Source organism: Anser anser (genome assembly GCF_964211835.1).
Source record: "Anser anser genome assembly, chromosome: 15".
In the NCBI taxonomy this organism is placed as follows: Eukaryota; Metazoa; Chordata; class Aves; order Anseriformes; family Anatidae; genus Anser; species Anser anser.
The window spans coordinates 20,298,266-20,310,047 of record NC_139736.1 but is presented as its reverse complement, the minus strand read 5'-3'; the positions used below and the strand labels follow the sequence as shown (position 1 = coordinate 20,310,047).

At 51.5% G+C, this 11,782-nt stretch overlaps 1 long non-coding RNA gene across 3 annotated transcripts; it reads right to left on the bottom strand.

The window, feature by feature from the left end:
• Window positions 1-3,218: 3,218 nt before the first annotated feature.
• Window positions 3,219-4,723, bottom strand: LOC310881877. Of its 3 annotated transcripts, none has more exons than XR_014572649.1 (3): window positions 4,665-4,723; window positions 3,886-3,944; window positions 3,219-3,678 (listed from the first exon to the last, which is right to left on the bottom strand). It is a non-coding gene; the product is annotated as an uncharacterized lncRNA (long non-coding RNA). The 3 variants fall into 3 exon arrangements; XR_014572650.1 differs by lacking the exon at window positions 4,665-4,723 and adding an exon at window positions 4,416-4,609 and having other exon boundaries at window positions 3,856-3,944; XR_014572651.1 differs by lacking the exon at window positions 4,665-4,723 and adding an exon at window positions 4,416-4,609.
• Between the last annotated feature and the right edge of the window lie 7,059 nt (window positions 4,724-11,782).

The window sequence follows — 11,782 nt, the reverse complement described above, 5'->3', positions numbered from 1 at the left end:
GTTGGTTGCTTGCTTGCTTTTGAAACTTATGTAGGTTATGGTAAACCTTCAGGTAAACCACAGATCAATGGGGAAGAAGTCCCACACGAGGGAAGGCCGTGCATTTCTTCCAGGCAATGGCGCATTCTTTAACATGCTGCATTCGACAAAGAAGCTCTCTCCATTTTGCGCAATGGTAACAGGCACGACTGCAACACACGCACGTGTAGGCAGCACCTGCAGGTCCCAAACCGTTAACCAATTTTTAGATAGCACCAATTTTTTATGTAGTTGCTTTCCCTTCATCCATAACCCCTTTTTTCCTTTCTTTATATCGGGTGGCTCTCCTCCATTGTTCTGTCATTTTACTCCCCAGTGTCTGAGCAGGCACTGGGAATCGTTTCCAGAGGAAGGGTACTGCTGAAGCTACAACATTTACTCTCAGGGAAAAGAGAGTATGTGAAAGAATACATACTTCCTTTCTTTTTCCTGTTTTTTTTTTTTTTTTAAATCTCTGAAATCAACGCTGCGGCCTGGCAGCAAATAACTATGGGAGTAATGATGATTCCTCATCCTCACTGTAACGTTGTAGTTAATGTCATAAAGAAGCAATTTCCCCAGGCAGTGGCCATTTGAGATGGGAAGGGGCAGTAAGAGGAAGTTTTCCTTAGACTAGCTCTTCCCCCAGAACACCTCGCCATCCAGCAACAAATTCAATTCACCTGCTCCGCCTGATCAGTCAAACGCGCGTCCGACTCCAGCACACGTCACAGCGGTGGTTCTGACGTGGTTTGAGAATCACCTATCCGCAGAATATCTCGGGTTTGTACACTCAAATAACGCAGTCTTTTCCAAATAAGGCCCAGAGCTCACACTCCGAGTGCAGCCTAACAGCACCAGAGGGCCGGTAGGCTAAACATTCCCATCCTGGCAACAGGACTGACCCGGGCAACAGTAAGCATCCCTTCTGCACTTTCGTCGTGAACATCAACATAAGGAAACAGAGACCTCCTCGATCCAAGTTTGAAGAAACAAACACAAAGGTCACCCAAGCGGGTTGTTTTCAGCAAACTAACGGAGAAATTAAGGTGACAACCGCGTGCATCCAGAGTTAGTCAGATCCCGAAGGCAGTTCCTTTGGGAAACGCAGGAGCAGCGCGCCAGATGACGGCTACCTTACAGCGCACCCCTCAGAGGCACTGCTACGAAAGGAAGGCAGAAGGTTGGAACTCAAAATAACTCGCAAGGCGCCCGTTAAGGGGGAAGCTTTAATTTCCTGAGCAGAACCTCCCCCCTGAAGGCAGCCCAGGGACTCTTTGCTTCCCTAGGGAGACGGCAGGGACGGGGCAGGGCGGTGGGATGGAGGGACACAGGGCCAGATGGACGGCCAGACGGCCGGATGGATGGACAGACGGATGGCCAGACGGCCCAAAAGGCCTGAGCAAGGGCTGAGGAGCGGGAGGGAAGGGCAGGGCGAGGGGAAGGGGAAGGGCGGCCCTGGGCCTGACAGGGCACCTTGGGCCTAACCCCGGGCAGCAGCTCCCCATCTCACAGGGCCCGCGGGGGGCTGCCTGTAACAGGAGATGCGGGCAGGTAAATTTTACAAGCACTGCATCACAAATACCCTGCAACACCTGAACTATTCACTGGGACAGCCTCCTTCCTCACCTCCTGAAAGCTCCAGCTGGCAAACCAAGGACAAAATGAAAGGCAGATGTGGAGGACCTCGTAAGATACTGTTTTGTTCCCTACGTGCCCACTGCTGGTGACACGTAATGCCTCCTGTTCCCAAACGACATCGGCACGTTACATCTTTACTACATGCTGAAAGGAACTCAGCAACTTGAACACAACTTAGAATTACCCATCCCGGCAGCAGGCTGTCCAGCTGAAGCTGCTTTAGCCAATCAAGTGTGTCATGCTGCCCCTCAAAGGTTTCTTCCTGGGAACGTCTGCTGTGACACTCCTGACGTATTACTTCTCGGAATGGCAGAACTGCGCTGGGTAGGCCCCACAGCAAGACTCGTATTTCTGTCCTTCCCTTTCAGGAAAGGATCTCCCACCTTGAATTTATTAATTTTCATGATGATGATACACAAATTGAAGTTTTGAAAAACTGAATGCTGATTAACAGATTTCTAGCACAGCCTGTGCATCAAAATTCATTTCTCTCCATTTAGGTAATCTTAGTTTCTGAGTTACAGTTACAGTCAAAATTTTTCTTCTTCGATTTTTTTCTTTTTCTTTTTTTTTTTCTTTTTTTTTTGTGATCAGAAAAACGAGGGGACTGGCTGTCCCAAGTCAGCCGGGGAACTTCTCTTTGGTCGATGCATCAAGCAACTCAGCTCTCTTGGGGAAACTTAAATAGAAAAGACAGATCTCCAAACGGATAAAAAAAAATAAATCAAATGATAAAAACCCAACCGACACATCTGATACCCCAGCTTATTGAACAGCACAAGGGTTTAATCTACAGGCTCTGTCCAAAGCAGCAAGAAGTGACAGATTTAATCCAAACCAGTTGCCCGCTCACACTCTCTGATCTGGAGACGTTATTGGACAAGCATGCATAACAGTAACACTTGTAAACACTGGGTTACTGCACCACAGCCCCAAATCCCTCACGGGCCCACTAAGATACTTTTACTGACTGATCCACAATAAACACTCCCAAAAAGATTCTCAACAAGCTAAACCCTGTTTAGAAAGAATCTGAGGAACCTGTCACTGCAGCAACAAAGGGCTGCAATTGTATGCAAAATCTCCAACACCCTCCTTAGCACCCTGCTAGCTCAAGGACTGTGTGGGGCTTCCGTGCCCTGAACGAGTCCACCCTGGCCACATAATGCAGATGTAATGGTCAAGAAAGCACATAGCGTTATCGAAACTTATCAGATCCACAGCAAAAAGAAAAGCCCACGCTTCTATATTTCTCCTCCTTCTCCATTCACAGAAGGAAGAGACTGAAAACAAGCAGATTTGTGGTTTACATTTACAGTTAATGTGAAAAATGGTTATTTGTGAAATACATCACGTATTGTTTCAAGCTACAAACAACTCGCTCCCACAAAGGAAAGACTTTTGACCTCAGCATGCAACCCCAGTTACAAATAACTTCCTATCTACCAGCGGGCCGCGTTCCCCTGGCACTCAGTCACTCCGCAGCACGGCAGCCACCTTTGTTCTAAGGATGGCAAATTCTACTTAGAAACGCTCTGTAGAAGAGTGATGTTGTCCCCTTTTAACACGATCCGGCCTGCAGCACAGAGAAGGGAAAGAGGGGATTAGAGAGAGCCCAGAACCTGAGAATAATCTCGTGTTTTCAGAAAGTGTTTCGTGTGGTTGAGCAGGGTTTTGCCCATCACGCAGAGTGCAGGCCGCCTGGTATTACACGTTTCAAAGACCAGAACTGGTCTCAGGCAGGGACAGATTCTCCTTCATTCAGCAAAATCAGCAGCTCAAAAATCATCAGGGACAGAGATGTAGCCAGGAATTGCTCACTGAACTTCAACAGCAAGGCTCGTCACACGGTTGGTACGTCTCAGTGCTGCTACCTAGAAGGCTTACCCGGGCAGGTTTCAGACCACGCGTCACTCGGGTTGCACAGACGCACGACACACCCAGCTGTTTCCTTGATTTTGTCTAGGAGTGAATCTCCTCTGCGTCGTCCAGCGCCAAATTCACGTACTCGTCAAAGCCCTAGAAATCGGCAACAGTGGCAAGTAGTTCAGCAACAACACGAACCATCGTCAGCTTTGCTGACCCAGGCTGGACAACGAAGACTAATTGTTAGAGAAGCACGATTTCTTTTTTCCCTTGGGCTAGTTTTTCTTGACAAGAAAAAATAGGATTGTGAATGAGGGAAAACAAACTAACGATGTAACGTGGGGTCGTGCTGACACTCACGATGATGCAGCCTTCTATCCGCACGTTCACTTGCTCAGCCACACCTGGATCCTCGAGCTCTGCAGAACAAAGGAGGAGAGTAAATTGGAACACAAACACCGCGAGCAGTTTTGTTCTCTCTCGTGTGTTCAGAAATACCCGCTAACCATAGCCGCTAGAGCTCCCAAACACTCCAAGGAGCAACTCTCAGGGGCAGTTTCAATTAACAGTCTGACATTTTAGAGTCTTATATGACTGGGTGAATACTACACGTTTGCTGAAGGACACATTTCCAGTCACAAGGGAACACTCCTGCACGCCTGGCTGCACGATCCCACTCCCGTTAACACGAGGGGGAAACGCCGGGCTGCGCAGCAGCTCCTTGTACCCACCAGCACGCCGCACAGCTCTCCATTCCCCACAAACCTGCCCCGAGCAACGGGTGGGAGCTGAAAACTCAGCGAGGGAGATCCCCGGACCCTCCCTGCTCCCCCCACCCCCCCCAAATCCCCATCCCCATCCCCTCCCCGTCCTCTCCCCGCGCTACTCACGCTCTGCAGGTAGCGGAAGATGAGGTTCTGGGGCACTGCGTGAAGGGCTCAGCACAGGGACAAGAGCTCCAGGCCCGGGACAAGGCCTCAAGACAAGGCCTCAAACCCTGCAACGAGGCCCCAGGGCCCCGGGACAAGGCCTCAAGGCCCGGGCCGAGACCCCTGAGGCCCGGGCCGCCCCCCACCCACTCCCCCGTCGCTCCCCGGCCGCAGGAAGGCTACGATGGGCTGCACCATCACCGTCTGCACCTTCTGGTCCTGCCCGCGGTACGCCATGGCTGCCGCCGCCTCGCTGCTCCCGCCGCCCCTGCTGGGCCGCCTCCGGAAGCCCCTGAGGCCGGGCGGTAGCGCGCAAGGGACGCTGGGATACTGGAGGAGCGTGGCGGGCCGCTCTAGCAGGCCGGGAGGACCGCGTCTCTATGGTCGCAGGCAGGAGCCCCTGCGATTTTACAAGGTTGTCTGTTAAGCTTTCTTATCACTGCAAGCATATATCAATACCACCTTCCTTCCCTCTAAACGATGTAACTCTGTGCAAAAACATTTTTATTCCCACAACCTTGATCCCCTTACCCTAAAATCCTTATTCTCTTTAACCCTAACAACTCTAACCACAACCCTAACCCTTCATATCAACCCCCCGACGCTAATGACACTGACTAATGATCCAAACCCCAAACCCCAGGCAACCAACAAAGAAACAGACACAAAGCTGAAAACTACAAAAAAGGCAAAACCCTGGATACAGACCCCAAATCACAAACACGCTACCAAAATGCTACAGAAAAGCCCCAGACGCAGGCCCCAAGCACTACAGCTAGGCCCCAGAAGCTCTAGACACATCCCAAAGCCAAAATGCAATCCCCAAACACTACAGAAAAGCCCCCAAACACCAGACACAGGCTGCAGAAGTCTACAAGCAGGCCCCAGCCACACCCGGATGCAGACCCCAACTGTCCACAAGCAGCTCCCAACCCACCCCCCCCATGAACTGGACCCCCCACCACCACCACCCAGATGCATGCCCCAGGCCCCAGGCCTCAGCCCCAGCCCCCACACCCCAGACTCAGGCCCCAAAGGTGTACAACCAGCTCCCAACTGCCCCCCTCAAAGGGAGGCCCCAAAGCCTGCCAGAGGACCCTAGAGCGTACAAGCAGCTCCCAACCCCCCCGGCACAGGCCCCAACCCCCCCCCCAGACACAGGCCCCAAAGGTGTACAAGCAACTCCCCATCCTCCCCAGAGGCACGCCCCAAAGGTGTACAAACAGCCCCAACCCCCCAAGACCCAGACCCCTACAGCGTAGAAGCAGCTCCCAACCCCATGCCCCCAAGGCACATGCCCCAACCCCTCCCCCAAGGCAGGCCCTAACAGTGTACAAGCAGCTCCCACCCCCCCCCAGACGCAGGCCCCAAAGGTGTACAAGCAGGCCCCTACAGTATACAAGCAGCTCACAACCACCCCCCCAAAGGCAGGCCCCAACCCCCTCCAGATGCAAGCCCGAAAGGTTAAAACCAGCTCCAACCCCCCAACCCCCCCCGCCCCGCGCAGACGCAGGCCCCAAAGGTGTACAAGCAGTTCCCAACCCCTCCAAGGCAGGCCCCAAAAGTGTACAGGCAGGCCCCTACAGTGTAGAAACGCTCCAACCCCCCCCGCTTCCACCTCGAGGGAGGCCCTCCCCCCCCAGTATACACGAAGCTCCCAACCCCCTCTCAGAGGAATGCCTAAAAAAGTATACAAGCAGCTCCTAACACCCCCCCCCCCCCCCCCCCCCAAAAAGAGGCAGTCCCCAAAGGTGTACAAGCAGGCCCTCAAATCCCTTAGGTGTACAAGCAGGCCCTTCAAATCCCTTAGCCCCTGCGCCAGCTTTATTGGCGAGCAGCGAGGCTGGGGGGGGAGGGGGGCAAGACAGCCTTAAATAAAATACAAATATAAAAAGTGTTATAAATGGCTGTTATAAATCCAAATAGGATTACAATCAAAGTTTACAATTTATTAAACGAATAGAGGCAAGCAAGCAGCGCTGGGTGCGCCGGGAGTCTCTGCTCCCCCAGGACGCACGCCTGTTACGTAAGGCGGCTGGTTTTGATGCTCCCAGGCTAATACATATTCATTACTACTTCGAGAAGAGGCAGGGTTATTAGAATCGGTTTCCGGAATCCGAAACCCCTCCCAGGGGCGCCTGCGTACCAGTCTCTGGTGGTCTCTCGGGGCTTGCTCGGGCTGAATGCTGGTTGTCTTCCTCTCAGGCTTTTGTCCTTCAATTGTCCTTCAGCTCCCCCTTCCTCCTCGTTTGGGAGCCTCTGCGCCGGATTTCAGAAACTCTAGCAACATCCCCTGCAGTAGTCAGCACTTTTCCCTAAAAACCCCTTTGTTCTCTTATCACCTAGACCCGGGCCTCGATGTTAACCCTTCAAATCCCTTAGTGACACGAATTGCTGGACCATTCCTTACAAAAGGAAGGATAAAATATGTAGAGGAGCAATGGCACACGCGAAAGCCCAGCGCCGCGGGCAGAGGCAGCGAAGGTTGACGGCAGAACAGTGCTCGGTTTGAACACGGAGAGGGAAAGCGAGGGGAAGGTGGCCGAAGCCGGCCGCAGTCTCTGAGCTCTCCTCCTCCTGATTGTTTTCTCTCAAAGCCATTTCTGTCTGTGTGCGGGCACCCGGAGCCGGCAGAAGTCCCCGTGAAGTCCTTCGGCAGGACGGAGGGCTGCGTGGGCTCCAGTGAGAGAGGGAGTTAGGAGAATCTTATCAAGTAGAGATAGAGCGCTGACAGCGTTAAACTAGGATGCTACTTAGCGTCTTTGCTAACTATGGTGCATTGTGCCAATTAACTAAAGCAAGAAGCCTTGGGCCCCTTACCAAGGTCAGTCTCCTAATAAGAGAGTGAGCCTGTCTTAAGAAACTGGGAGAAACTGGTCCTGCAGATGGACAAGAGCCAAGGAGCAACTGAGTCTGTGCAAAGACAAGAGGTCAACTAGCGGTGACGAGGAAGAGTCATCAATCTTCATGCCCACGACCTCCCGTGCTGCCCAGCGCTGAATAAACATACCTACTTTACAATCTCACTGATTGTGGAGTCCCTTTTCCGCAAGTCACTAGCAGCGGTTTCTTCCGCAGAGGTTTTCCCAGAGCCGCTTCAAAGCTTCCCTCGCGGAGCTGGGGCGTCGCAGGGGGTCGTCAAAGCACGCACACACACACACACACACACACACACACACACACACACACACAGGCGTTGTTGTCCAAACAGAAAGTATTTACAACAAATTCGACAAGCGGTTTTCCTCTGCCAGCAGCAAATGCCTGAGGGCCCCTACAGCTTCACAAATCATAGCACAAAGAGCCTAAAGTTCCTCTAAAATTTAGGGAAATGATTCAAAATAGATCTGCTAGGGGAAAACGATCACTGGCGGCAGGGTACACAATACACGCGAGTCTCAGCTCTCCTCCGCAGGGTCAGTGCCCACGCCCAAGTGCGACGCTGATGGCACCCGAACATTTGCTGTAGCAGGCAGCAGAGCCAGCAGCTCAGGGGAGCAATTTTAAAAACCAGGAGGCACTTAAACCAACCCTTAATTGACCCAGTTACTGCAGGAGAGTCCCGACTACTCGCCCTGGAGTCCTACTGTCACCAGCAAAAAGCACCAACCAAAGCTTGGGGGAACTTTGGTACAGCACAAGAGAAGGGAGTGGGGGTAGCGTAGCCGTATCGCAGAGCTGCTGCTTTTCACACCATTTTATCATCCCTGATAATTGAAAGTAAGGCCGGGTGGGCTGACCCCACCACCACCACTCCTGGCAGCATGTTTGGTCCACAACGCTAGAATAATTATTTTGCTCCCTCCCGCCCTTACAGCTTCATCATCTGAAAAGATTACAGTCAAAACAATGGCATACACAAATAAAAGTCAAGAGTTGACATAGTAACTCCGGGATTTGGGTATCAACTGTCCGAGAAATCAGAACACCCAGGCTTCACAATGTGCCCAACATCGAGCTGTGCCAAGGGGGGGCGGAAGGAAGAAGCTTTCCGTTTAAGCCTTCAGAGCATCGCTCCATCACTACGTCAATTCACAGCCACCACAGCGTGCCGATGGACATCTTTCTGTGCCAAAAGAAACAAGTGTTTTGTCCTCTTGATATCAAAGGTAGCCACCTCTACTTACGGAACCATGCACAAGACCTTAACTCTGACCAGCAGGGAAACTTAGGACAACTGAGTGCAAATCCTGCCAATTTCTACCAGTTCCAACTGTGCTTTAAGTCTCATTGCAAAGCCTCAGTTAGAAAAAGGATCACCTCAGGGTATCCAACAAGAAGAAGAGTTGGGTTTTTTTTTGGTTTTTTTTTTTTTTTTTTTTTTTTTTAATATACCATAGGACTATGCAGTTCAATCATCAATCATCTTGGAAAGCTCAAGGAGGAGGTCATCCTCATCCTTCCCTGGGTCCAAGTCGAGCTCGGCTTCCAGTATGCCGTCTGAGAGTTCCCAAAGTAGCATCTCTAAATCCTCGTCTACAGATACGGGCGCGTTGCCTGTGGAACTCAGCCGGCGTGTCCTTGCTTCTTCTAGCTGGGAAGAAGCTGAAGTCGAGCTTGAGAACTCCATTGGCTCCACGGATTCTGCCTGGCTTCCAAGATGTGCTTCAGGTCTTGGCAGAGCAAGGAAGAGAACAATCAGTATATGCCATTTCTTAACGGGAAATCCCTTTTCTGCAAACCGGCTCTTAAAACCGTAGCCAACCCCTCCTGCACTTCAATCTTACCCAGGGATTGTTATTCAATTAACCCAGGGCTACATTTAGAGCCCAATATATTAGCAGGTACATTTTTCAGTTTGGGGGTTTCTCTGTGAAGCCAGAGCACCCGGAGTCTAGCAAAGATGGGAAACCAACATGGCCTCCCGGAAGCCCAGTGTCCGAGAACTACATCTCCCGGCATGCTCTGGGAAAACAATATGGACTCCCGGAAACCCGGTGGCCAAGAACTACATTTCCCAGCACTCCCCAGAAAATTGAGCCTCGCAGCGTGCCGTAGGACGCCATTTTTTGCTCTGTTACATTACCGGTTTCGTGTTTATGGAGGGTTTTCCCGCCGTTTTGGGGGGTTTCCCCTCAATTTCGGGTTTTCAGCTCTCCATTTCAGAGTTCTTCCCCGCAATTTTGGGGTTCCTTCCCCTAATTTGGTGCTTCGCCCCCCCCCACACTTTTGGGGTTCCCCCTCCATTTTGGGGATTCCCCCCAATTCGAAGCCCCCCACAATTTTGGAGGCCCCCACCATCCTTTCTTGGCCTGCCACCCTAATATTAAGGTTCTTTCCCCCAATGTTGGGGTTCTCACCACATGTTTGAGGTTCCTTCCCTTAATTTGGGGCTTAGCTCCCCGGGATCTGGGGCTTTAACCCCAAATTTGGGGGTCCCCCCCAAGTTTGGGGATTCCTCCCCAGGTCTGGGGGGGGTCCACATTCAATTCTGGAATTTCACACTTCCATTTAAGTCTTCTTCCCCCCAATTTGGGGGTTCACCCACCCAATTTTGGGGGTTCCTCCCCTAATTTGGGGGGACCCGACCAATTTTGGGGGTCCCCCCCAATTGTAGAGTCCCCCACCCTCCTTTTTTGGGTTCCCCCCTAATATTAAAAGTTCTTCCGCCCAATTTTGGGGGACCCCACAATTTTGACGTTCCTTCCCCTAACTTGGGGCTTCAACCCTTCAATTTCGGGGGGGGCTCCCACCCTCTTATTTTGGCCTTCCGCCCTAATATTAGGCCTAACCCCTAAGAACCTTGACCCCTAAGCCTATGGCAACCACGGATCTAACCCTAACCCCTACCCCAACAAACCCTAGAAACCCTAACCCTAAAAACCCTTGCAGCCCTAACCCGATAAAATTTACCACACTAAACCCCTGAAGACTGTTCTGTGGGGTCCACATTCAATTCTGGAATTTCACACTTCCATTTAAGTGTTCTGCCCCCCCAATATGGGGGTTCGCCCACCCAATTTTGGGGGTTCCTCCCCTAATTGGGGGGGACACAACCAATTTTGGGGGGGACACAACCAATTTTGGGGGGGACACAACCAATTTTAGAGTCCCCCACCCTCCTTTTTGGGGTTTCCCCCAATATTAAGAGCTCTTCCGCTCAATTTTGGGGGACCCCACAATTTTGACGTTCCTTCCCCTAACTTTGGGCTTCAACCCTTCAATTTTGGGTGGGCTCCTCCCCTCTTATTTTGGCCTTCCGCCCTAATATTAGGCCTAACCCCTAAGAACCTTGACCCCTAAGCCTATGGCAACCACGGATCTAACCCTAACCCCTACCCCAACAAACCCTAGAAACCCTAACCCTAAAAACCCTTACAGCCCTAACCCGATAAAATTTACCACACTAAACCCCTGAAGACTGTTCTGGGGGGGTCCACATCCAATTCTGGAATTTCACACTTCCATTTAAGTCTTCTTCCCCCCAATTTGGGGGTTCGCCCACCCAATTTTGGGGGTTCCTCCCCTAATTTGGGGGGGACACAACCGATTTTAGAGTCCCCCACCCTCCTTTTTTGGGTTCCCCCCTAATATTAAAAGTTCTTCCGCCCAATTTTGGGGGACCCCACAATTTTGACGTTCCTTCCCCTAACTTGGGGCTTCAACCCTTCAATTTTGGGGGGGGCTCCCACCCTCTTATTTTGGCCTTCCGCCCTAATATTAGGCCTAACCCCTAAGAACCTTGACCCCTAACGCTATGGCAACCACGGATCTAACCCTAACCCCTACCCCAACAAACCCTAGAAACCCTAACCCTAAAAACCCTTACAGCCCTAACCCGATAAAATTTACCACACTAAACCCCTGAAGACTGTTCTGGGGGGTCCACATTCAATTCTGGAATTTCACACTTCCATTTAAGTGTTCTGCCCCCCCAATATGGGGGTTCGCCCACCCAATTTTGGGGGTTCCTCCCCTAATTGGGGGGGACACAACCAATTTTGGGGGGGACACAACCAATTTGGGGGGGGACACAACCAATTTTAGAGTCCCCCACCCTCCTTTTTTGGGTTTCCCCCAATATTAAGAGCTCTTCCGCTCAATTTTGGGGGACCCCACAATTTTGACGTTCCTTCCCCTAACTTTGGGCTTCAACCCTTCAATTTTGGGTGGGCTCCTCCCCTCTTATTTTGGCCTTCCGCCCTAATATTAGGCCTAACCCCTAAGAACCTTGACCCCTAAGCCTATGGCAACCACGGATCTAACCCTAACCCCTACCCCAACAAACCCTAGAAACCCTAACCCTAAAAACCCTTACAGCCCTAACCCGATAAAATTTACCACACTAAACCCCTGAAGACTGTTCTGGGGGGGTCCACATCCAATTC